The following is a 9,063-nucleotide window of genomic DNA, read 5'->3' as shown; positions in this document are numbered from 1 at the left end:
CTTGAGTGTTCGGGCGCGAAGCGCCGGCGACCGGCTCGGTCCAGGGGAAGTGGGGAGGGAGATGCGCTCCTCCCCAACCCTAAAAGGCCGGCTGGGGACGAAAGCGTCCCCGGGCTCCCTCTGGGTCCCGCCGAGAGCGCGTCCCGGGCTTTCCCAGGCAGAAACTCCTCCTCCTGCCGCCCCCGCCCGGACCAGCCTCGCCCGGGACAGCCGTTCCGGTCCGTCCCTCCCCCTGCCCGAGGTGACCCGGCACCGGCGCTTGGGGGTGTCACCCTGGGCACTCGGACACCGCCTCCCGGATTAAAGCGAGAGCCGGGGAGGATCAGGGACTCCGAGCTGGGCCGAGGAAGACGCGAACTCCGGCGGAGGCGGAGGAGAAGGAGGAGGAGGAGGAAGGCAGAGGGGCGGGAAGCGCCGGGCCCGGAGCTCCGCAGGTAAGCGGCGCGCGCGGTGGGTTCCTGGGGATCCAGGGTGCGAGGGAGGCCCTGGGCGCCGGGGAGCGACCTAACCGCCCCCCGCGCTGGGTGGGAGTGGCGGGAGGTGAAGTCAGGTGTGAGCAGCTCCTGCCCGGCAGGTGCGTCCTCCCGCCCGCGGGACGCACGGGGCTGAGCCGAGCAAAGCGACCTGCGTGAGGTCAAGAGGGCTGCGCGCGCCTGGGACGCCTTGGCGCGCGGGTCAGAGGCCCCCGGCTGCCCCGTTGGCATCACTCGCCCGGGACAGGTTGCCCTGCGGGTCCTTAGCCAGTTGGTAGGAGACAAGCGTGCCGCGGGGTCCCTCGGGGTGGGTCCCCTCGGCTGAAGTCGGCTGCTGCTCCCCTGGCCTCTGGGCCCCGAGCTGGGGACGAGGGCTGCGCCTTTTCCCTTTGGGGACGAGGAAGAGGGAGGCTCGTCCCTCCGCTTCTTTGTTTCGGGAAAATCTCTGCAGCCCCGTAGTGTTACCTGAACTCCTGCTTCTTGGCTCCCTCCCGAAGTAGGGAGAAACTGGAAACTCTCTAAGATGCCGGGAGCGATACGGCCGGCGCGGCGGGGACGGGCCCGCAGGGCCCCCGGGCGAGGTGCTAACGGCTCGGTAGCCCCGGGAAGGCACTGCCCACAGCCCGAGCCCCACTGCGGCGACCCGGAGACGACGATCAGGGCTGGGCCGCCCGGACACCGGGCACCCCTGCCCTGGGAGGAGTGGTCCTGGTCTCTAGGCGCACGCTCCCCGCCAGGGACAGGGCCAGGCACCGGGGCGCTTCGGTCCACGGCAGGACCCCGGACCGGGGCCGGGAGGCTGAGCGCGCCAGCCGGATAGTGGGCGCCCTTACCGCGGCTTCGTGGGCCCTGCGGAAGAATTGCCTTATGGCCCCAAATTGCGTGCTTCCAGGCCCCAGAGGGCCTGGTTGCAGGTGGCCGCCGGCACTGCCTTGAGCCCGGGCTTTTGCGAAGGGCCCGCCGCGCCGAAGGGCGCAGCGCGGTGATCCCAAATCCCGAATCCGTTTCAATTCCGTTTCGGACGCCCAGGCGGCGGCGGGCCTGTCAGGTGGAATCCCAGTGGATCGTTTGGGAGGGAAAGGATTGCGACCCGAGGTCTGCCTATCGGGCTGGGGTCCCCCAGGGCTCTGCCTCCAGCGTGCGAAGCCCGGCGGTAGTCCCCGGCCAAGTACGGTAGGGGGCACAACGGGGCGCCAGTGCGTCCAGGGTCTGCTGGAGCTCACGGCTGCAGAGAGCCAAACAAATGACGGAAAATTACACAGGCTGCTAAGGAGAGTTTCCAGGTGTTTAGGAAACCTGCCGTGAGGGGAGGGTTGTTGACTTAGCCTGGGAGGCCGGAGAAGGCTCTCCGGGAAGTGAGGAGGGAGCCGACACCCCACCGCAGCCGGAGGAGAATGGGGGCTGGGAGTGTGCGCAGGGCTGACACAACCAAGGGACCTGGGGGCGCAGGCTCTGCTGCTGCTGAGTGAGGTGGAGGGGTTGGGGGGGCCCAGGGACCACTGAAGGGATGCTTGCCTTCCTCAGCTTTACCAGAGGCGGGGCAGGCCTGTGTCCCCCCGCCCCGGCCAAGCTTGCTGGACCCCCGAGGTCAGGTTGAAAGGCCGGGGAGCACCAGCAAGCACTCAACACAGGAGTCCGGGAGCTGCGGTGGAGGCCTCTGCCTGGAGGTTGGCCGAGGACACCTCCCTCTCTGCTTCGAAAAACATCACCTGGTGAGCAGCGTCCCCAGCAACGTCTTTCTTATTGACGCCTCCAAGGTCAGTCTTCTAGCAAGTTTGTGTAGTTGCCGGGAGCCTACAGAGCCCAGGAGATGGTGTGGAGCTTGGCCCCCTGGCACCCTGGGCTCAGTCGCCTTAATTGTAGGAGAAAGTTGGGCCGCACTGGTGTTATCATAATAACAGCAAATGTGGATGTGGCGTTTTCTTCCAGCCAGGCATCATTCCAAGCTGTTTATGACGTACTTAACTCAGGTGAGAGGAAACTGAGGCAGAGGGGTGAACTAACTTGCTGCAGGCCCCATGACCTGTAGGGAGAACTGGGGATGCAGGCAGGCCACCTGTCTCCAGGGAAGCTGAGCGATGCCTGGAATCCTCACGGGAGAGGGGCTTGCTCGCGAGCCAGGCTGGCTTCCCCATGACCCAGCCCCACCTGGGCTCCGTGCTGTCCGCTTCCGGGGTGAGCCGGGCAGGAGAGCCTGGGGCAGTGCAGAGGGTTGACCTCCCCGGGTGATGGGGCCAAGGGTGAAAATGTCTTGCAGGCAAGGAAGCCTAGACACACGAAGGACATTATGTCGCTTGTCATCGTCATCATCCTGTAAGCATACTGACTGCGACTCTGGGCCTGGCCTGGGGCACGGGGCTCTATCAGGATGTGCAAGCCAGGGCTCCGGGCTGGTGTCTGTCACTCTTTTCCACCTAAGCCTGGGGCAGGAGTCCTGGGGGGCTTTGTAACCATTTGGGGTCATTGCCTTGGTTTCAACTGCTGCATCAGACTCGGAAGGAATAGGAAATCTATTTTTTCTAAGCCCTCCAGAAAGTTCCAGGCTCGGGAACCAGGGGTCATGCCTGAGGCTTAGGCAGGGAAGTAGAAAGGACAGGCGACTGGCTCAACATAGTGTCTGGTCAGCCTCGCTTACCTAAGGAGGGGAAGCTGGCCCTGCTTGAGTGGGGGATGGAGAAGGGCACTCAAGTCCCACATACTCATCTGCCCTCTGCTGCTCTCACAGCTCTGGGTCTCCTGGGGTGCTGCTGCTTCCCACAATTGCTGAGCCTTTGCTGCTCTTCCTGGGCACCTGCCAGGGGACCCCTGCCGCTGGGCCGGCCCCAGGACAAGCTAAGTGGCCTCTGGGGATAGGGAGCAAGGGTGTCGCACACCTGAGTGCTGAGATGTGAATGGGCCAGGCTTGGTGAGCCCCTTCCTAGCTCGGGGGTGGGGAGCCCTATACATAGGCCATCTTGGGGAACCCTGGCTTGCAAGCCCCCCGGGGCTGTAGGCCTGGGTGTGTGGGAGGGGACTCCGGGTGCCCCCTGTGCCATTGACCATCCAACTGCACGTGGAGTAGCAAAGGGCTCGGCTGATCACACAGGCAGTTCCGGGGAACAGCCCAGAGACAGAGCTTGAGGTCAGGAGGAAGGGGAGGTGACCTAGGACTTGGTTTGCCCTGGCCACTGGACAGCGGTGGGAGAAGAGGAATTGGGAGCGTGGACAATGTCACTGGCAACCTTACAGGCATCCCAGGAGAACGGCAGACGCCGATATTCTGGTGAGGGTGTGGGCAGTTCCTTGGACTGTAAACAGTGTGGATTTTGAAGAGGGAAGGTGACCCAAGGACATGCTTTTTGCTCCTGTTAGAGGCAAGTCGAGGAGAAGGAGGGAAGGACTTGCTGTGGGTGGAAACTGCAGGCATTTAGTTTGTGTGTACCATCAGGCATCAGTGGGGTGGGGTAGGGTGCAGGAGGGGTGAGGGTGCAGAAGTGTGATATGAAAGCAGGAAATGTTTGAAAGGCACCAGCTGAAGTCTAGGAACTCATGCAAGGGCAGAGTGGACAGAATCGTTGGGAGCTCAACCAGGTAGGCCTGGGAAGAGAGACCGTGCGTGGCCTTCCGTGGACGTTTGTTAGAGAAATATTTTCTAGTGAGCTCTGATCTGGAAGATGAGACTAAGCCCAGGCTTTGTGATTACTTGTTTGTATGTGACCCCATGTCAGAATCCCTTTAAGGTCCTTGATTCCCGAGGGGCCCTCCTGGCAGGGCTCACACCTGGCCTCATTGGAGACTTGATCTGTACATAGGGCACATGGAGCCTGTGTTTTCTAGGGATGCATTTGGAGTTTATCCTTTGCATTTCCCATCAAAAAGAATAAAAGATCGTCATGTCTGGCCTCACAACTGAAGCCTAATTTGGTTCTAGAATATGCTGGAGAAACGACCTTCCAGTGTTGGATCAAACTTTTTTTTTGGTTTGAGGAACTGTTTCTTCCAAGGCAACCCAGTCGATATTGAAACTTTCTCATTGTTGGAAACTTGGTTTCCCTGGATTGAGTTAAATCTGCCTTCCTGATATTTCTGACCATTTTGATCCTGGATTCTTCCTTTGGATTTTCACAGAAAAAAATCGAGTCCCCTTTCCACACAGCAGTCCCTTAGCTGCTATCATTATGTTATTCCTGAGGGCTCATCATGTGAAGGGCACGGTGCTAGGACACGTACACACTTAATCCTGGCAAAAACCCCATTGACGTGTTATGCCCATTTCACAGATTGACTCGGGCAAGGTCTTCAAACCTTAGACAGTGGCTTTTGCACTTTGTCGAGGCCTCCTCCCTCCCCGAGGGATTGGGACACCTCTCCGGCCTGCCTGTCGTATTCAGCATGCAGTCAGCTCTGTACACCTGGACCTGTGAGGTCACCCACATCCTCAATTTGGAGGCTGTTTTTGTCCAGGTGCAGGCTTTCCGGCACTCTCTCTCTCTTAAATTTCATCCTACTCATTTGGCCTTTGGGATGCAAATATATATATATATATATGAGAATGCTTTCTTTGTATGGTACAAAGCTAGATTTGAAAAAAAGAAAAAAGGACCAGACCCAATTCCTGCCCTGAAAAGTTTGTAATCTCGTTTGCACCATGAGGCATTCATAGAAAAAGAGACTTGGATGATGCAGGCCGTACTTCTGAGCTGCTGTCTCTCTCTCCCTCTCCCTCTTTCTCTCATTCCTGTGTCAATCACGGTGTGTGCCGTTTTTCTGATGGTCTTACACTTGTTTATATTGAACTGTTACTTAAATCCACCACGGTCTGTTACCTTCCCTCTAACAGCGCATTTTGTCCCCAACAGGACACGAAAACATCTTTACATGTAAGGTGATTTTATGCAGTGGTTGAGGCATAAGGGGTTCCATTGGTCATGGATCATCGGATAGGGAGTGTCTGTTGGTGTCTGGAGTTTGCAGAAAGGATACTGGATCTGAGGTCAAGGAAGGTGGGGCTTCTTCCTCCCATCACACCTCATCACACCACCAGCATCTCGAAGGTACCCGGCGGGGCCCAGTGCAGGAGCCCCTGTGTGAACGGTGTGTCGGGGGAAAGTCAGTGGAGCCTTCATTACAGGGAAAACCCCTGACCCCCAGATGGGGGTCAGTATCTATGAGGCTGACCTCATTTGCGTTGGTTTGGTAGTTTTCAAAATAAACCTCCAGCAAATGCGTTCTGAGGTCCAGAGGAAAGACACGACAGTGTAAGGAGAGGCTCTTCTTGTTTGGAAATAACTTCATTACTTCATGGGAAGCTGGTAGGGTCCAACGGCAGCATTCTGTTGAGTGGTGGCCGGGCAGGTGACTCGAGGCATGAGCCAGCCCTCTGAAAGGAGAGCCCGGGGTGGCCCGGGACAGCCGTGCTCTGTTGTGTGACTCAGGTGGGTGAAGTTGGAGCGGGACCTCGCCGGGAACAAAGAGGGGGACCGAGCTTCGGCACACGTGCTCTTTGTCGCTTCAAGGAAAAGTGCTTCATTGAGGCTGGCTTTCTGGAATCGCGGGCAATCATCTGTGTCCTTTAACTGACAGGAAGGAACGTTGGAGAAGCAGTGTTGTCTCTCACCATCTGGGTTGTCTGTCTCCTTTCAGAAACCAGTTAAAGAGACTTACTATCTTGTGTGGGCGTGGAATTGCCTGTTTCAAAGATGAACCACACGGAACGTGATCTCCTGGTCCTCTTGGACAGCAGTGCATCTCCTGTCAGGTCCAGTTCCCGAGGGAGACATTTCCCCCTTCCTTTGTCTTTGGCCACAGAGAGTTAGAGGGGGCACGACTCTCGTCTTTCCTTCCAAAGTCCATGCAGCCGACCTGGGCACACTTGGTGTTCCGGGTTCTAAGGGTTTGTGGGCCGTGGGATCGCTGGGTGAGACCGGCTTGTGCTGCGATTGCTTCTGGGTCCTGGGCTTTTACGGGACAATTCCTGGCCACGGCTCCCGGTGCCCCTGGAGCTCCTGGCTTCCTGGTCTCCCGCTGTTAGGGATCTTGAATGAATAGGGAGTGTGGATTTTGGGCACTGATTCATCACTCCTTTCAGAGGGCTCTTAAACTGGGAAAGCCGCCAGTGGGATCAAATTTTCATTTCCTGAAACTTCAACCAACCCTATAACTGGCGAGATAGCTCAGAGGCACAGGGAGTGACAGTCACCGAGGGCAGAGAAACCAGGGGTTAGAATGTTCTCTGGGGCAGGACTCGCCTGAAACTAATCCGAGGAAGGTGCGAGCTTTTCCTGCTTAGACTAGAGGGTATTGTGCTGCTGTCAAGTCTCAGAACCCTCTCTCTTTACAGAGCAGACGTATGAAAGGTTATTAATATGTGATAAGCACACCCACTTAAAGGCTTAAACGTCATATATATTCTGAATGGTGATCTCTTCCTCCTGTATATTGCTCAGGTTTATTTCCTCATACTCGGAAAAGTGTTGACTCTTTTTTTAAATTTTAAAAAAATCTGAAAGCTATCAGTACAAACGGGTTCTTTTATTTTATCTTTGCATGAAGAGTAAATAAATGATCTGGTGCATCTTTCTTGTGACTTGTTCGAGGAGGTTTCCTGAGATTAAACAGCCATACTTATATTTTTATTTATAGCAAGTTAATATTTTTTTAACACCTTTATTGGAGTATAATTGCTTTACAATGGTGTGTTAGTTTCTGCTTTATAACATAATGAATCAGCTATACATTTACATATGTCCCCAGGGTTTTCGTTTTTTTAATGTAATGAGTCAAAGAATAATTTTGCTCTGGAGTCAGAGAGGCAGTGCCCGGCAGGAGCTGGCTCAGTTGCCTTTGGCTCCATTGGATTTTCAGAGCTGGTGGAGTTGGTATCTTGAGCACCCTTTCCAGATGCAAATCTGCAAATCTGCAAATGCTACCAATCAGGCCCATCCTGCCTCTGTGGGCTGTTCAACATTTATCAGCTTTATGATCACTTTATTTTATTTTATTTTATTTTTTGGCTGCGTTGGGTCTTCGTTGCTGCACGCGGGCTTTCTCTAGTTGCGGCGAGCGGGGGCTACTCTTCGTTGCGGTGCGCGGGCTGCTCATAGCGGTGACTTCTCTTGTTGCGGAGCACGGGCTCAGTAGTTGTGGCTCACGGGCTCTAGAGCACAGGCTCAGTAGTTGTGGTGCACAGGCTTAGTTGCTCCGCGGCATGTGGGATCTTCCTGGACCAGGGCTTGAACCCGTGTCCCCTGCATTGGCAGGCGGATTCTTAACCACTGCGCCCCCAGGGAAGCCCTTTCTGCTCACTTTCATTTAACAAAAGCGTATGTAGCACTTCCTGTGTGCCAGGCGCTAAGAGCTTCTTTATCAACTCATTTTACGCCCCTAACAACCCTGTAGTGGGTGCTACTGTTAACCCCTTTTGCAGACAAGGAAACCAAGGCCCAGAAACATTAACTGAGTTGTCCCAGGTCACAGGTAGTGAGTGACTGAGCTGGGGTTTGGATCCAGAGTCTAGTCATCTCGCTGTCTGCATCTGCTGTGTGCCAGGCACTTTACAGATGAAAAATGATCAGACCTGATCTGGCCAGCTCTGAAACCCAGAGCTTTCTCACTGTGGATGGGGTCCTGTGGAGGCGTGATTGTGAAGGCCGTTTCTTGGAGTATTGTTTGGTCAATTCAGGGCAGCCAGGAGTGGTGGATAAAGGCCATTATTTGCTTATGATGGGAAGAGTGACATCAGATAAGCCTTTACTATAAAACTTTTTACATTGATGGTCTTTCTAGATACTGCTGTTCACAAACGTCTGCAAACAAGGTGACCCAGGGCTTTCTCTTCATTACCGATATCCTTAGAAACCACCCAAGTGGTTAGTTCTGAATTTCTTTCTTTTCTGGATTTGGGATAGTGAGTGGAGTAGCACGTGGGTATGGGTGTGTTTTATGGAATTTCTCAATATGTTTGTTTATTAAGATTGGGGCGGTTCCGGGCAGATTATTTGAAAAGTCAGGTGTGGCCCCCACGTGGGTCTAAGCTCTAGACCACGTGCTCCACGGTGGGGTCGGTGGCAGCTCCACCGTCCCAGTGGAAGCTCTGCAGAATCTTATCACACCTGCCATGGCCTGGGCACGTGCGGTGTCTGCCTGCGCCCTCGCGTTGAATCCTCACTTGAGCAATCCAGAGTGATGGCTGCGTCTGCTTCTGTCCGAGATTCAGAGAGGTCGGTTGCCCAAGGACACCTCAGGGTGTGACACTGCCAGGAGCTGACCCAGATTTTTGCCTTCCTTCACCTCCACCCGACTCAACGGTCTACAAGTCCCTGTGCATGTTTCTCTTTCCCTGGATTCTCCTTGGGGTGGAGGTGACGTCGGGGAAGTCTGGGCCTCCCGGTGGGAGCTGGGTGAGTGCCGCAGGCCCTGAGCTTAACAAGCAAGTGGGTCCCAGTCTTCTTCAGGGTAAACAGCGGCAGGAGGAGGTGGTGAGGTGAAGGCGAAGGTGAGCGGGCAGAACCGCCGTGCTTCTGGCGAGAGGTGATCCTTTACTCCATTCTCGACTCATCGTCTGCGAACTCACCGGTACGGAAATAGCACAGTCTTGTCCTTGTTTCTTCTA

At 55.6% G+C, this 9,063-nt stretch overlaps 1 protein-coding gene across 5 annotated transcripts in view; it reads left to right on the top strand.

Annotated features, from left to right (window-relative positions):
- The first annotated feature begins 265 nt into the window (after positions 1-265).
- Positions 266-9,063, top strand: part of TMPRSS2 (transmembrane serine protease 2) — a 33,599-nt gene continuing 24,801 nt past the window's right edge. The window contains exon 1 of one of the 5 annotated variants that reach the window (XM_007172708.2): positions 266-434. The gene's annotated coding sequence lies outside the window, so the exon portion shown is untranslated. Of the gene's footprint in view, positions 435-1,515; positions 2,231-2,293; positions 2,444-4,358; positions 8,982-9,063 lie in introns of those variants that run through there. The other 4 variants (XM_007172709.2, XM_007172710.2, XM_007172707.3 and 1 more) reach the window with 4 other exon arrangements.

This window comes from Balaenoptera acutorostrata, chromosome 4 (assembly GCF_949987535.1).
Source record: "Balaenoptera acutorostrata chromosome 4, mBalAcu1.1, whole genome shotgun sequence".
NCBI classification, from domain to species: Eukaryota; Metazoa; Chordata; class Mammalia; order Artiodactyla; family Balaenopteridae; genus Balaenoptera; species Balaenoptera acutorostrata.
This window is presented reverse-complemented; position numbering and strand designations above follow the sequence as displayed.